Source organism: Microtus ochrogaster, chromosome 5, assembly GCF_000317375.1.
Source record: "Microtus ochrogaster isolate Prairie Vole_2 chromosome 5, MicOch1.0, whole genome shotgun sequence".
NCBI lineage: Eukaryota > Metazoa > Chordata > Mammalia > Rodentia > Cricetidae > Microtus > Microtus ochrogaster.
The window spans coordinates 88,422,461-88,440,369 of NC_022012.1; positions in this window are offsets into that span (position 1 = coordinate 88,422,461).

Genomic DNA, 17,909 nt, shown 5'->3' on the forward strand with positions numbered 1-17,909 from the left:
TGTTGACAGGTAAAGCTAGATACTTCTTTATTGCTAGAAGCTATCTGAATAGCATCACTGGCCTCTACCAGCTCAAGGCCACTGCCACCCCCTTGCTCCATAGCAACAACCCAAAATATCTTTACGTGTATGGAGCACAATCGTCTCTGGTTTACTACTTTAGCGTATCATTCTGAGATTCAAGGAGATAGTCTTTGCCCATTGCAACAAATACCACAGAGTCTGAAACCGTGTTGAGTTCTCTGCATTGTGGGCAGGTAAGTCTCCACAGGAGTCTCTTACATTCCCCGACTCAGACCTGAGGTTTTACCTTAACTGATACTCTTGTCACATTCACAAAGGTTGGTTGTTCTTTAGTTATGGCGTTTGTTTTGTTTTAGAGCAGAGTCTGACTTAGCACAGTTGGTATAAACTGCCTGTAAAGGCAAGGATGACCTTGAACTCCCAATCTTCTTCTGTCGACCTCCTGAGTGCTGGAGTTGCAGGCATCTACTACCTCACCTAGTTTATGTGACTTGGGGATGCAACCTGGGCCTTGTGTGATTAAGCGAGCAGTCTAATTGAGCTACCATTTGTTGGTTTGTTCTTTTAAAGGTTTGTTTTTGTTTTTATTTATATGTATGTGTCAGTATAGTTATATATGTGTATATCCCTAGAGGCTAGAAGAGGATAGTGGATGCCCTGGGTCTGGAGTTACAGGCAGTTGTGAGCACTGACATAGGTCCTGGGAAACACATTCAGGTCCCCAGGAAGAGCAGCAAAGGCTCTTAACCTCTGAGCCATTGCTTCAATCCTTGCTGGCTTGTTTATAGATCCGAAGATGATGCTACCGGTTTACTCGGGATAAGAAGCATTGCTTTCCACAAAAGCAAACATCACACTCTTTGACCACCTAGGTTTGGATACACTTGACCCTCCCCAAAGTAGTAAGCAAGGGCAAGGTCTTTTCAGATGAGTGAACCACTGGAGTCACCTGGCCTCTTTCTCTAGCAGAGAGAGAGATGCAATTAGCAAAGCTGTATCATCTGTGGATTCAAAGATCAATCCTAGGTCTAGAGCAAAAATGGAAAGAGATTTTCATAATTAGCCTGACAAAAGGACTAATGGAGGAATTGAAATGCACAACAAATAAGCCAGAGACAAACGCTGCCAGTGGTGGGTCTTTGTGTGAGAAGCCACTGCTGCTGACAGAGCATTGATAACCATTGTTACGGGGAGGTTGGGAAGGCAGACGCGTGCTTAGTTACAGAGCTTACTTTCAATGGTGCTATTAATATCATTGTGCACTTGTGCGCAGTGTTACAAGAACCAAGTAAGACTAAAACGGAGTAGAAAAGACATAACCTGGGGAAACTTCAGGGCTGTCTATAATGCAAGGACTAGCAGTGCTGTGTGTGTGTGTGTGTGTGTGTGTGTGTGTGTGTGTGTGTGTGTGTGTGTATACATTAACATGTTTGTGTGTGTTCTGGTACACATGTATACACATGCACATGTGTGTATGTGGGAGGTTCACATATGCATGTTTGGGCATGCATGTGGAGGCCAGGGGACAATCGCTACTGTCTTTCCTCGGATGTTTGTTGTTTTAAGACCGGGTTTCTAACTTGTCTGGAACCAGGCAAGGGGTCTAATGTAGATGGCCAGCAAACGCCAGGGATCTGCCCTACTCTGCCTTCCCGTGATTAAAAGTGAGTGCTGTTCTGCCTGCATTTTTCTGTGGGTGCTCATATTTGCAAGGCAAGCCCGTCACTGGATGCGCTTTCTCCCTAGCCTCTCACTCTGGGTCCCTGCTTATTGGCCTTGTTTGGGGAAGCTGTGGAACCCGTGTGATGTGGGACCTTGCTGGAGGAAGTTCTTTAGTTGTTGGTGTCAGGCTTTGGGAGTTCCGGCCTTCTCATACTTCCAGTTCCTTCTTTGCTTCCTGCTTGCCATTGAAGAAGTGATTTTTTAGCTTGCTACTTCAGCCACCCACTGTCACAGCTCCCTGTCATTTTATCATAAATTCTTTCATCCGAAGCTGCTTTTGGTCATGGTGTTCTATATAGCAACCAACAGGAACGGAAACAACACAGACACACACACATGCATGCACATACATACACAGACACGCATGCATGCACATTCATGCACACACACACTCACACAGACAATATACAATTCATTTTTCATAGGTACTGGCAAAAGTACTCAAGAGCACATCAACAGAAAAGTAGAGTTTTAAGTGTCTCACAGAAATCTGTGAGAAGTAGTTGGGCTTTGGCACTTGGAGACAACTAGGGAATTGGCAAAAATTTTGACATGATTCCAGAAAGCATCAGGTTTGAAAGAAGAATATTCAACAAATGGGCCACCCTGGCAGAAAAGAGAAGAAAGGGCAAAGGCATGGGCTTTCTTGAGAAGAGCAAGTCATTGGTGTGTGTTTTGAGGGTTCATGAAGTTCATGGGAATGAGTGTGCCCTAAGCAGACCAATCCACTCTCCTTTAGACCATCTCTCTGGGCACTTCTGCATCCTGTCTGTGCACCAGCCCCTGCATGAGAAGCGATGGTGCTAAATACACTCTTCAGGACCGTCTGATGCTTAACAGCCACTGGGTATTATTACTATATTATTATAGCATTCTACTGTTGTTATAGTTCTCATTAGGTGTTCATCAGTGACGAAACAGCATGGGTGGAGGCAAGAGTGGTACTCAGTTCTAACTTATCTTCCAGAAATTTTCAAGTGTTATTCAAGGGCTGGTCTAGTAGTGATAAAAGGGAACTCATAGACTCCATGCTCTGAGGATGAGATTCCAGTGTCGGCATCAGCTATTCTGTTCTTCCCACTGCTGTAAGATGGAGAAAGGTGCTTACAAACAGCAAACAAAAATACAAAACCTACATGCATCTCCCATTAATATGACAGCTGTTGGCTTTGTGCACTGGGATCCAGAGAGAGCTAAGAAGGCAAAGGGAGCTTTTCCCTGACAAAGCACATCACAAATACCTCTGATAGATGATCACAATGTCTTCTGCTGCCAGTCCTGTTTCCCACTGTATGTGCTTCTATACCAAGTCACATGACTGAAGTGACAGGGCGGAATCCCCAGCTTTCCAGATCTTATCACTTTTGCTTTGGATGAGTGTGGTTATGGGCTCCAGAGAAGAGGCTGTGGAGGCCCCGTGGAGATACCATCCAGCCCTGGGTAGTGCTCCATTCTCAGTGTGTGTGGCTGAGACTGGGGAGATGCTGGGGAGATTATGTCCAGCCCCCAATGTCCTGTTGCACAGTGTACTGGGCTCCAGGGAAGGTGACCCTGTCTGTAGGTTAACCAGTCAGAGCAACTCACTCTCCCCTAATCTGGTGATGAGATCAAGCTAGCCCGTTAGAATCAAGATGACCTTAGGAAACATCCAAATCCACATGAGTTATATAATGAGTTGCATAGAAGTTTGGAGCTTCCACAAATGGGTCACCAAGTTAAAAACAAAATACCATAGTAAGATTATAGACAAGAAATGGAAAGGCTGAAGCTGCTTGCTTACAACATCTGACCATACCCAAAATTATACTTGTGCTCTTGCTCTTTAGTTGAATGAAACTGGTTTTGCATCTTTGAGTTTAATGACAAAGAGATCTTATTATTCCCTGTCTGAAATACAAAGAGGGAACTAGATATGGGAAAGGTGAAGTCGTTTGAACGATTCCACGAAGACAGGCCAAGAAGACGTTAGTCCGCTGGCTGTGTTCCTTTCCACATGCCCTAAGATGTTGATAATAGCGGACAGTTTATGCTAAACACATCACTCTGTCCAGGAAGTCCTTCCATAAATCAGCTATCAAGTCTTCCCTGAGATTTTTTTCCCATAATGATGCTAAGTTGAGCTCTGGGTTCTCAAGTCACACCATCCACTCAGAGAACAAAAATCTACCCGTGGTCATTCTCAAGCAGCGGGGTGGCCCAGAGATAAATACTGCTGAGCAGGTAATACAGGAATCGGAATGGGCAGGTGAGGGCTCCTGTTTATGACAAGCACTCACCTGGAATTAGCATAAGAAGAAAACTTCCTTCAGTCTGACCACAAGAGGAGTCGGAGTGAGGTTGACTCCAGGAATGCTTCATTGTCTTAGCTTCTCATCTCCTCTCTCTGCTTCTCATTTTAGAATCTTCTGTCCTATAGACAAAGTTGACTGCCTGTCTGTTGCTGGTCTGGGGCAGCACAGCTGGGCTTTTCTGTACCTCTGGTGACTGAAGACAGTTTCTTCTGGTTAAGAAGGGACTTCCAGTTAATTGGCATGGGAGGTCTGAGGCGGAAGGCTACAGGTCTTCAGCTAGGCTGGTGTCATCCACTGTGATTGCTCCTGGGCTGTCTTAGCTCCAACCCATAACAGAGTGATAGTGTGCAGATGATGGGAGAGAAGACATTTCCCCAAAGAAGAGTCCTGGCTCTATCAAGTGAGATATACTCTGGGTTTGTAGGCTGATGAGTATATGTAGGCAGAGGGGAGACAAGGAGGCTTTGGGAAGAATCATCCTGAAGATGGAGAGGGAAGAGGGATTGGCCGTTGACCTGCCCACTGTTTCTTCATCACTTAGAAAATGGTTGATTTCAAGTGACCCAAGCATGCCACCATTCTTTTTTTGTATTTTGAAAGACTGTGTGTGTGTGTGTGTGTGTGTGTGCGCGTGCGTGCGTGCGTGCGCACAAATGCACATGCGCATGCTTGTACACTCGTGCATGTGGGCTACCTGTATGCAGGTGACCATAAAGACCAGAAGAGGGTGTCAGATCCCCTGACTGGAATTACAGGCAACTGTGTTGTGTCCTCTGGACACGCTCCCTCGCTATGCCTTTTTTCATTCGCTTGCACTAGGATGAGCACTTAGAGATACTTCTTTGGGTATTTTCAAGGAGCTCGTAAATTTCATCAGGGCAGGAATCAAGTGCCTGTTGACTTCATGAGTAATCAACCACACAGGCTGACTTTTTGGTTTTTCAGAGACGCAGATTTGGCAGTTCTGGGACCAGTATGACTCCACAGTGAAAGCAGAAAAGGTGCTAAGCAGCAGAAGTAGAGAGGACCCCTGCTCACTTTTACATATCCACCCCCTTGCTAGGCATCGTGCTGGAAATGTCATGCTTGCTCAGGGGTATGGGTGGGTCTCTAATGTCCCCTCTCTATCTCCACTTCAATGTTGCATGATCAGGAAGCAAGCCTCTTTTCTTTTTCCCAGAAGAACATTTATAAAGATACAGTCTATATGCTAACAGATGTTAAAATTCTGCCTTCCCAGCTATTAGAACTCAAGCAACAAGTTACAGTTACACATCTGCTTCCTATGTACAGAACAGAAGGGGCAACCTTTGCTACTTCTAGTTGTCTCTGTCAGTATGCCAAATCCTCAATCCAGTATTCTGCCAATAAGTAGCAACAGACAAGCGAGTTTGGTAGCGAGCTTTATCTGAACAAACTCAGTACCTCAGGATGTGTGGTGCTGATGGCAAAGGGAGATCCTGGGGGTACTGGAGGAACCCAAATGTAATAAGTGAGGGTTTACAGTGAACATACCAGCTATAGGTCAGAGGAGAGACATAACCCATAAAGATGTATTGAATGAAATAAATACAAAATAAAAATACCCCTAAGAAACTAACATGGTGATGTGGGAGCAAACTCTGAGCAGAGAGGAAGCATAGTCTAATTATTGTCAGCGTCAGGGTGCTTGCAAGGGTTGGGGAAGTGCACTGTAGGTGCAAACAGCAGAGTTCAGAAAGCCAGCACCATGAGTGGGTGGTGGCCCTCCTGTAACCCCTGTTCTTGGGAACAAATCAGCTGTTCAACACTAGCTGATCCCAGAGCTCTTGTTCAACCCATTCCAACAAAGTATGAAGTAAGAGGAAGGCATTCGATGTCAGCTTCAAGCAAATGTGCATGTGTGTTGGTAGAGAGCCACTTGTTGGTTCCTGGCTGCCTGGCTAGCTTAGACCCAAAATAATCACACGGAAACTGTATTAATTAAATCACTTCTTGACCCATTGGTTCTAGCTTCTTATTGGCTAGCTCTTATATTATTTAACCCATTTCTATTAATCTGTATATTACCACATTGCTGTGTCTTACCAGGTAAAGTTCCCAGCAACTGTCTCTGGTGGCTCCATGGCTTCTCTCTGACTCTGCTTTTCTTTCTCCCAGCATTCAGTTTAGTTTTCCCCACCTAAGTTCTGCTCTACCAACAGGTCAAGGGAGTTTCTTTATTCATTAACCAATAAAAGCAACACATAGACAGAAGGACCTTCCACATCACATGTGTACACACACACACACACACACACACACACACACCTGAACATACATACACACACGCTGAACATACATACATACACACACCTGAACATACAAACATACATACACATACCTTAACATACATACACATGCATATCCACCACACACATGCATATGCAAAAATGAAATTTAAAGCATTGTGACGAAGAGATAATGTTCCTTCTTTGTGTGATAGGCATGGGCACACATACCACTGTGTGTGTGTAGGTCAGAGAATCACTCAGTGGAGTCCATCCTCTTCCTACCTCCTTTCTTGGGCTTCAGGATTGAAGTTGGGTCTTCAGGCTTGCATGACCAAGTGCCTTTATCCACTGAGCCACCTCACTCCCCCAAGAGTACTTTTCTGAGACAGGGTCGCACTATGCAGCTATAAACTGTCTGCTCTATCCTGGAATTGACAAGTCTTCTGCCTCAGTGTCCCAAATGCTGGGATTAGGGATGAAGATCACTTTTCATGTTGGAAACCGTTTCTTTACAGTATTTCTGATATCAAAATAATGTGTTTTCCTCCTACCAACAACCAATACTTCAACAGATGTCCTATAATTTGATCTCAATACTGCATCTGCCAGAAGTCACTGGGAGATAACACACAGACTCCTGTCAATTCAGAGTGCATTCCCACCACATTGTCCTCTCCACCATCCCAGTCACTCACAGCAAACAAAAGGTCTCAAGTGTGCTCATCCTCCTGTCTCACCTGGCTACACAATGGGGATACTCACAGCATTTCTGCGTGCTTCATCATTTTCTGTTACCTTCTGTACTCCTTGTGATCTCTGGTTTATTATAAAGGACATTATTGAGTATGCAAATGAGGAGACAGGTGCAGATGTGTGGAGAACACAACAAAAGTCCCAGGAATAAGAACTTTTGAGAGTGCAGTTAGGGTGAGCCACACTGCCTGGCATGCTGAGTAGTGATTCCAAAACCTGAGAGGGAGAAGGAGAAGAATTCAAACCAAAGGCTCCAGCATGCTTGCATTACTGTACCAAGAGCACTCCTTCAATGCACAGTTAGATTCAAACTGTGGCGATTAAAAAGCTGAGACAATAGTCTGCAAAGAAAAATATTCCATCATAGACACAGTTGGTTAGTCAGACAGCAAGATCCACGTTAAACCTAACTTGGCAATGGTATCACCAATGTAAGGAAGTCTTGTGGTAATTACAAAGAAAATGGAACTGTGACGAGACCAGTGGATCTCAACCTCCTTAAGACTACAACACTTTAACATAGTTCCTCAGGGTGTGGTAACCCCCGACTATAAAATTATTTTGCTGCTACTTCATCAATGTAATCTTGCTACTGATATGAACCAGAATGTAAATACCTGATATTCAGGACATCTGATATGTGACCTCCCCAAACAGGTCACAACCCACAAGTTAAAAACCACTGGACTAGACCAATATAGGAAGAAAGGAAGACAAAGGGCAAAAATATTGATTGCATCAGGAAAATCCTGCTCCTGGCTGACTCTGCGAAAGTAAACACCATGAGTAACACAGGCAGGCATTGCAAATGCAGGCCTTCAGAAGGGAGGGCTTGATATATGAGCAGAAAGAGAAACAATTTATCTTACGAGAAAAAAGTGGATTCAGAGTGATTGGCATCCAGGCAGATCCTGGTGAAGCTTTCACGTTCTATTGGGAAAAAGAAATCTTTCCGGTGCTCAGACAGCAGAACAGGGAGTGCCTGCCGAAGCCTTGAACCTTTCCGCCTTTCTGGACTCCAAGCTAGAATGCAAGAACCAACGTTATAGGAGTCTAAAAGAAAATCAAAGGCTGAATCTTGAATACTAATGCTCCTCAAATTGTCCTTCCAGAATAAGGTCAGAGACCCCTCAGCAGGTGAGAACTGCAGACCAGGCTGACTGACTGTCCATGGCATGAGAGAGTGTGGCTGTTTCCCAATAACTAGGAAAAGTTTATGAGAACTTGGAATGGAAGACACATAAAGACCATCAGAAAGCTTCAGTGTGTAGGAAATATACTTAAAAATCATGAGAGTTTAGATTATAGATTAAGGTATTAATGGATTTTTAGGCCATTCACAGACACACAGGCACTGCCAAATTCAACTTCATAAAGAACTATCCGGAAGACCTATAAAAGCCTAACTTCATTGTGAGCTACAGAAAGCCACCCAAAATAGAGATCTATGTAAAGGTATAAAATACAACCCGAAGCTGGGCGATGGTGGCGCACGCCTTTAATCCCAGCACTCGGGAGGCAGAGGCAGGTGGATCTCTGTGAGTTCGAGACCAGGCTGGTCTACAAGAGCTAGTTCCAGGACAGGCTCCAAAGCCACAGAGAAACCCCATCTTGAAAAACCAAAAAAAAAAAAAAAAATACAACCCGAAGTTTTAATTGTTTCCTAATATATTTTATACAGCCTGATAGATCTTTACAGCAATAATATGCGTGAGGTTTAAGAAATATTGATTCCGGAATGCTGTAATACAATTGCGTTTCGTTCCATATCATTTGGAGTAATAGAATCATCTCACTTAAGGATGCCTAGAGAGTTTACATTTATAAAGTTCCACTTCTTTAGAGCACTACCCAGGCCTAAGAGAGGGCCACTTACCCAAAGCACTCCTGCACAGGATATCACATGGGCCATTCTTCCTGTAACTTTTCAAAAAATAGAATACTTGTGGATCTGATAAGCAACATTTACATTTAAATTAAACACAATTCATTGAACATATATGATATGGCAGTTGAATGTGGTTGGCCCTGATAAACTCATAATGAGTGGCACTATTAGTGGGTAAAGCTTTGTTGAAGGAGATGTGCTCTTGTAGAAGGAAGAGTCACTGTTGGTGTAAACTTTGAGGTCTCCTGTACTCGAGATACACCTAGTTCAGCTCACTTCCTATTGCCTGTGGATCAAGATGTAGGACTCTCAGTTCCTTCTCTAGCACCATGTCTGTCTGCATGTCACCATGTCACACACCATGATGACAATGGACTAAACCTCTGAAAATGATTCCCTCTCCTTCCTTCCTTCCTTCCTTCCTTCCTTCCTTCCTTCCTTCCTTCCTTCCTTCCTTCCTTCCTTTCTTTTTGGTGGTGGTGGTAGTGGGGTTTGTATGCCTGTGTGTATGTGTATTAATGTGTGTGCATCTATGTATGTGCACATGTGTATGTGAGCGCATGTGTATATGTGTGTGTATTCATGTGTGTGTGTGTGTGCACATGCATGTGTGTGTGTGTGTGTGTGTATTTTTGAGCTTGATTAAATGCATAGTGCAAATGTGAGTGAGAGATCATCCTCCAGTGTCAGTTCTCAAGTTCCCTGCATCACTTCTGAGACAGGGTCCCCCACTGGTCTAAACCTTCAACATTTGAGTCTGTAAGCTTCCAGGGACCCTCCAGCTTCTCTGTCCCCAGTCTCAGAATGTTGATATTGCAGGCATGTCATGCTGTGACAATTTCTTATACTTGCGTCCTGGTGGTCAGAACTCAGGTCCATGAAGCAATATGACACAGAAAAAAATCTACAAAAATACTCCTAGTTCTTTCTGTAGAACTCTACATGGCCATCTACTGCTGAACATGAATATTTACCCTAAATATGATTCATATGCCTAGCCAGACTCCATTGGAGAAAACGAATTTTTCTTTTGCAAGTGGTTGCCAGTTGGAGATAGTGTCTGCGTTAGGGGTGGGAGCTCATGTGCATTTCGGCCTCTCAGCGCTGGGTCCCATTGGCCTTGGACCTGGGCTGCTACAGCCTCTTTGTGTTCAGATGTACATCAGTCCTGCTGTGTCTGCAAGATACTGCTTCCTTGGGGTCTCCCATTCCTGCTGGTTCTCACAATCTATCTGGCTCCTCTCCCCTAGCTCTCTGAGGCTTGAGGGGAGGGGTTTGATGAAGACATAGCATCTAGGACCAAGTGCTCCAAAGTCTCTCACTTTCTGCGCATTGCCCAGCTGTGGGTCTCTGTGTTAGTTCCAAGTTTCTGTGAGAGGAAGCTTCTCTGATGGTGGCTGGGACACTGATCTGTGAACACAGCACAAAGTCTTCAGGAGTCGTGTTGCTGCTATGGTCTTTGAACAGAACAAGAGTGTTTGGTTTTCCCCTAGATCCCTGGCCTAGATAGTCTCAGGTTCTTGGCAACCAGAACAAGGTCAGCATGGGTTCTATCTTGTAAGTTGGTTTTAAATCAAAACAGAAAGCAGTTGTTTACTGTCTAAACAAGTGTTTCTATTACTGTGAAGAGACACCATGACCGTGGCGACTCTTATAAAGGAAAACATTTAATTGGGGTGGCTTCCATTTTCAGAGGCTTAGTTCATTATCATCATGGCAGGACATGGCAGCATGCAGGCAGACATGGTGCTGGCTACATATGGATCAGAAGGTAACAGGAAGGAGACTGTAATACTGGGCATTGTTTGAGCATGCATGAGACCTCAAAGCATGCCTCCACAGTGACACATGTCTTTCAGAAAGCCCGTAGCTACTCCAACAAAGCCACACCTCCCGATAGTGCCACTGCTTTTGGGGACCATTTCTTTCAAATCACCAGAGTGACTTCCACAATGTTTGGGCCACAAATGAACCAGAATATCATGCAGGCAGATCAGTACTGTAGGTCCCAGGATTTGAAGCTGGGTTGGCAGTTACCTTTTCTCCTCTGGTAGCATACCTGTCAGTACCATGGACACTCATCAGTAGGACTGGAGGGTCTAGGTAGGCACCAGCTCAGCTTCTCTGCATCCAGTGACATATGTAAGGGTTGTCTTCAGCAAAAGGGCCTTCCTGTCAGTTTGTGACGAGAGGCTCTAGTCTTGGCCATGGTCTAAGTTGTTTCAGGGTTTCCATGGGTCTCCTTTAGCCAACAACTCAGTTAGGTCCTGGCAGTGGATATTTCATTCGGTGGCAAAAGATGTCTAGTTGGGGCATTCTCTCCCCTATTATTTAGTGACTTAATTTAAATTTATTTCCTATATGTTCCTAATTTAAGAAGCTTCTATAGCAGTAGGTTTTGAAACTTCCCCTCAAATGGCCTTAGGATTAGTCATCCTTCACTGCATTTCTTCTCTTACCATTTTCTTTTCCCCTACTCCTTATTTAATCCTGATGCATCCTCCCCTTCCCCGCCCCCATGACTGAGGCAGGTCTTAATAAGTGGCTCTGGCTGGTCTATGACTCCTGTAGTCAACACTGCCTTTGAACTTTGGGCAGTTCATCTGTCCCAGTCTCCCAAGTGCTGAGATTACACGGACAATACCTGGTTTGGGGGCTTAGATTCCATTCATATCCTTCTCTAAGAAGCTTATGCTGCACATAAACATTGCAGAAATGAACGCCGCGAGGGGTGCACCCACACACCGAGACAATGGGGATGTTCTACTGGGAACTCACCAAGGCCAGCTGGCCTGGGTCTGGAAAAGCCTGGGATAAAACTGGACTCTCTGAATATAGCGGACAGTGAGGACTACTGAGAACTCAAGAACAATGGCAATGGGTTTCTGATCCTACTGCACGCACTGGCTTTGTGGGAGCCTAGGCAGTTTGGATGCTCAACTTGCTAGACCTGGATGGAGGTGGGGGTTCCGTGAACTTCCCACAGGACAGGGAACCCTGATTGCTTTCCGGGCTGGGGGGGGGGACTTAATTGGGGGAGGGTAATGGGAGGCAGTGGCGGGGAAGAGACAGAAATCTTTAATAAATAAATAAATTAAAAAAAAGAAATGAATGCAATGATATGCACACACCATTATTTGTCAGTCACTGTGACTTCCTTTCAAATTTTACTTTGTATTATTTTGATATGTTTCAGGGTATGTTAACATTACCATGCATTGCGATGGGCAGAATTATGTCTCTGACCTCTGTTCCTCTGGTCAGTATGGTACAGGTCTAACCCCAGTACTATATTTAGAGACATACTCTGCTGAGTAGCATCTGAGTCACTGTCTTGCTGCTATGATAAAAACACCCTGACAAAGGCAACTTAAGGAAAGAAGGGCTCATTTTGGCTTGTGTTCTAGAGGGAGACAGTCAACCATGGCAGTAAAGACATGATCATAGGTAACAGAGGCAAGGAGAGGGGGTTATGATCCTAGTGGGTCACATCGCATCCACAGGAAGTTGGTCTGGTTGTAAAGTCTCATGATTCACCCCCAGTGATGCACTTCTACAGGAAGGATCCACCTCCTAAAGGTCCCACACCATCCCAAATAGTGCCCAGCTCAGGGCCAAGTGTTCAAACGTGAACCTATGGGAAACGTTTATTTAAATTTGTCCTTCCACCCACTTTTATAGATAAAGTTTTACGGGAGCACAGCCCTGTGCACCATTTACCCATCACCCGCCTGTGCTCTCTTTAGTGGGACAATGTCAGACTTTAGCAGTGACTGAAGATGTATGACATAAAAATCCAGAAGATCCATCATGATCCATCATCTAGGTGATTAAAAGGCAATCATCGCCCTCTGCCCTGAAAGGACAGAGCACAGCATATACAGTAGAGGTGTGCACATGTTTAGGTTCTAGAATTCCAAAGAGTACAGCAGACCATTTAGCCTGGCAGAAAGCATTCATTATCCTGCCCCTAGGTGGCCCTTAAGGAGAAATCCTAAATGGAAGGAGATATTGAAGAGGAAGCAATCCAGCAGCCCTGGCCGGCCACAAAGGGCCCCTCTGTCTCTAATCTCACTGCATCCGTTTTGAGCTTCCTGTGTGTGGAGAGCTGGGCGAATGCCAGAAATAGTGAGGAAATGATTAGCAGCAGATAAAACCCCTCCAAGAATTCACCTTCTCTCTCCAGAAACACAAGGGGCTTAGGTGTACAGGATAGTGGCTGGCTGTACTTTCCACAGTTATTTTTAGATATTTGAGGAGCTCAGAAAAGGCAAAGAGGGAAAGGAGATTCCAAGAGCAAACGGGGCCTGTGTGAACCGCAGGAGCAGCAGGCACCTTCAGAAGATAAATGACTAACACAGGCAAAGTGACAAAGGACGCAAGATGCCAGCCTTTAGTAGCTTGTCTCTTCTCTAGGGAAGATGCAGTTTGGCTACTGCTGGATCCAGAGACTGATGGAGGAAGGTCATTGGGGCTGGAGAGATAGCTCAGAGGTTAAGAGCACTGGCTGCTCTTCCAGAGGTCCTGAGTTCAATTCCCAGCAACCACATGGTGGCTCATCTGTACTGAGATCTGGCGCCCTCCTCTGGCATGCGGGCATACATTGAGGCGGAATGTTGTATACATAATAAATAAATCTTTAAAAAAAGAAAAGAATCAGTACATAAGAAGCCTGAGCTAATGGATCAATTCATTTATAACAACAATAAAAAAGAAGGTACGTGTCACCACCACCCAACTACTCTCTTTAAATGAATACAATTTGTGTGTTGTTATTTCGGGGCATAAGCTAGCCAGGCGGCTGGGGTGCTGGGGACGCGGCCCCGCCGCTCCTATTACAACAAGAGACAGAGAATGCATCACATGTCTAATGATTTCGTATGTGACACATTTAATATGAGCATATTGTATTTGCATTGCAAATCACGTGGGCAAAGGTGCTGCACTGCTGGAGGAAAGCCCACTGATTATCCTCCTGGTATGCCCTGTGGATTTTATGCAGGGCAGGTCCCTGCAGGGCTGGTGGCAATAACTACCAGTAGTGTTACAAGGCCACAGTTCAGTGCTCCTTTTCTCATCTGTGATTGGTAGTAAAGGCTATTTGTCTGGAATCTAGATTATTATGTGTTGTGTTTTATATTTAGATTAAAAATTGAAAATAGAGATCATGCATTATTAGAGCATGGTTATGAATGATTTGACGCTATGAAAAGTAGCACCACAGGGCTGGGCCAGAGAGATGGCCCAGGGGTTAAGAGAACATGTTGCTCTTGCAGAGGACCTGAGTTTAGTTCCAGTACCCATATGGTGGCTCACAGTTTCCTGTAACTCTAGTTCCGTGGGTTGTTTACACCCTCTTTTGAGTTCCCTGGCTCCTGAATGGATGTGGTGCACACAGACTCATACGTGTATTCACACATGCACGTAAAATGACACGTAAATATATCTTTACAAACAATAAGAATAGCTCTAGGAAGATGGCTCAGAGGATAAAGCGTTTGCAGCTATGAAGACTTAGGTTTGAATCCCAGAATCCATGAAGAAGAAAGGTGGACACAGATGGAGAGGTGGCTCTGTGCTTAACGGTACTGGCTGCTTTTCAGAGGGCCTGGCTTTCCCTCCCAGTGCTTACATTAGGCAGCTCACACCCACCTCTAACCCCAGCCCCAAAGGACCAATGCCCTCTTCCGGCTTCCACCCTCACTGCATTCTGGGGCACATACCTGCATACAGGCACACACATATACACACATGACTAAAATAATGAAAATAAAATCTTTTTGTAAAAGTGGGATTTGGTGATGTGCATTCACAATTCTGACATGAATGAAGCAGAGGCAGCTGAATTTCTGGGGCTTGTTGGTCAGCAGCCTAGATTGCGTGGCAAGTCCCACATCAGTTAGACCCTGTCTCAGAAAATAAAATGGATAGTCCCAGAAGAATGACATTCTTGACTTTTAGCTTTTATGTGTGCATGTGCAAAATATGAATGCATTCACACACATGAATATATCTTCATATATATTATATATAACATATAAAATGAATTAATACAAAGGTAAAAAATAGTCATGGAAAACCTGATAAGATCTAAGTGTTCTGATTAGATCCACTTGAAACTATCCAACACACTGAAGAATGTTATATTATAATGTTGAAGGGGCCAGAGGAAATACTGGGAGATACTTGATTGACAGAGGAATAAAATTTACTGTGTCTCTTTGCTGTGACCGAGAAGCCAGCTGAAGAAGCAACCTAGCCAGCATTTGTCCCTTCAAAGGTCAATTCACTTCAAGTTGAACCATCACCTCTAAATGACCATAAATAGTTTGACTCTTCAGGAAGAGAGAACTGGATAGCTGCCTTTTCTCAGTGCTGAAGGTACCAAAGCTACAGTGCAGCCTCTTGTTAAAGGGGCTCCTTGGATGCACTCTTACATGATGGGAATTGACAGTACTTCATGCTCCCAGGAGAGCCTACTTTCGGGACTCTGGAGACAATTTTGAAGTCTTGGCAAACATGGATAAAGGCGAGTTCCTTGCAGACTCTCCTGGCCTCTGCTATGATTGCATCCTTGCACTCAAGACCACATTTTCTGAAAAGGACTTACGGTATTTTATCAACTATAATGGTACAGTATGGAGTGGGAAGAGAGCAAGCAAGAGAATGAAAGGGTGTGTGAAACGAGAAAATATTTGCTGTTATTCTGCTCAGGCTCCATAGCAAAACAAGAGTTTGGACACCTGACTTTTTATTTAAAAAAAGCCAGACGTACACACTAGAAGCAAGACAGCACTTCCAACAAATAGTGCTGGTCAAACTGGACAACTGCATGTAGAGAATTGCACTCCCACCAGCAATGCAGGAGTGTTTCCTTTACCCCACAACCTCTCCAGCATAAGTTGTCATCAGTGTTTTTGATCCTTGCCATTCTTACATGTGTAAGATGGAATCTCAGAGTTGTTTTGATTTGTATTTCTCTGATGACTAAGGCTGTGGAACATTTCCTTAAGTGTCTTTCAGCCATCTTAGATTCCTCTGTTGAGAGTTCTCTGTTTAGGTGTGTACTCCATTTTTTTATTGGATTATTTGTTCTTTTGATGACCAATTTCTTGAATTGTTTGTATATTTTGGAGATCAGACCTCTGTCTGATGTGGGGTTGGTGAAGATCTTTTCCCATTCTGTAGGCTGTCCTTTTGTCTTGTTGACCATGTCCTTTGCTTTATAGAAGGTTTTTCATTTCATGAGGAACCATTTATTAATTGTTTCTCTCAGTGTCTGTGATACTGGAGTTGTATTTAGGAAGTGGTCTTCTGTGCCAATGGGTTCAAGTGTACTTCCCACTTTCTCTTCTATGAGATTCAGTGTGGCTGGCTTTATGTTGAGGTCTTTGACCCATTTGGACTTGAGTTTTGTGCATGGTGATAAATATGGATCTATTTTCATTCTTCTACATGTTGATATCTAGTTATACCAGCACCATTTGTTAAATATGCTTTCTTTTTTCCATTTTATATTTTTTTGCTTCTTTGTCAAAAAGCAGGTGTTCTAAGGTGTGTGGATTAATATCTGGGTCTTCGATTCTGTTCCATTGGTCTTCCTGTCTGTTTTTATGCCAATACCAAGCTGTTTTAAGTACTGTAGCTCTGTAGTAGACTTTGAAATCATTCTGAGGAAAGATTTCACCTCAATAATGCTGATCTCTTTTCGATCACCACTGATGTCTTAGCCCCAGCAGATGGCACCTACTGTCATAGCAAAGCAATGTTTTTATTTTATTGGTTCTGGCTTCTTGTTAATCACAGTTGATTCTTTTACAACAGCTGACCAGACACCACAGATTCTTCACATAAATATCCCCACAGAGTCTTTCATTTCCTCTGAAACTCTAAGCCTGGCCTCTATCATCTCTTCTGTTCTCAACATTCTTATTTTCCAAAGTCCTACAAAACAAATCCCTGAGTTTTCAACAATCAATGGCTTTCCAGAGTCCTTCCCTAATCCCTCTCAGAACAATGTGGTCATGTCTGTCACACCACTATCCCAGTACCAATTTCTGTGTTCATTAGGTTCTTATTGCTGTGATGAAACACCACAACCGAAAGCAAATTGGAAAGGAAAGGGTTTATTTGACTTAAGCTTCCACATGTCAAGGAAGGAACTCAAAAAGGGCAGGAACCAGTGGCAGAAGCTGATGTAGAGGCCATGGAGGGGTGCTGCTTACCAGCTTGCTCATTACGGCTTGCTCAGCCTGCTTACTAATAGAACCCAAGTCCACCTGCTCAGGAGCAGCATCATGCACAATGGGCTGCACCCTTCCCCATCAATCACTGAGGAAGTGCCCCTATAGGCTTGCCTGCTGCCTGAGATCTTATAGAGGCATTTTCTTGTAGGTTCTCTCCCTTCAGATGGCATTAGATTGTGTCAAGTTGACATAAATGTAGCCAGCCTGGCAGGCCCTGGAATCCTGGAGCCAGCATTTCTTGTTCAGATGTCCCATTTACAAGTCCATCTCTGGCAGCTGAATGGTGTGAGGCCAGAGTGAACTAATGGGCTCACCTCCCCTTGCAGCAAGAATTCAACTTTTAAATAAACTTGTTTGTTCTGCATCCTAAGGTTTGTTTTATAGGTTCCTCTTAGTTAATGAGAATTGACCTGGAGTTATCTGGCCTCCCACTGCTTTGAGAAAACAAAACAAAACAGCAACAGAAGAAAAAAAAAGCCTGTTCTTTTGCTTAAAAATGCAAGGTTTGGAGCTAAACTGTGAAGAGGGAAGTGTCAGCACAACCTGGTCCTCTGGGTCTTCAGGAATCTTTTCCAGAGCAGCCTTCCTTAGGGACAAAGCAACTGAGTGCAGTGTAGTGGCTCAGGCCTGTGGGTCCAGTACTTTGAGGAAGAGGTGAAAAGATAATCTCATATTCAGGGTTGTTGACAGAGGTTTGCCCAGTCCCACAGCTGTTCAGTTCCAAAGAAATGCA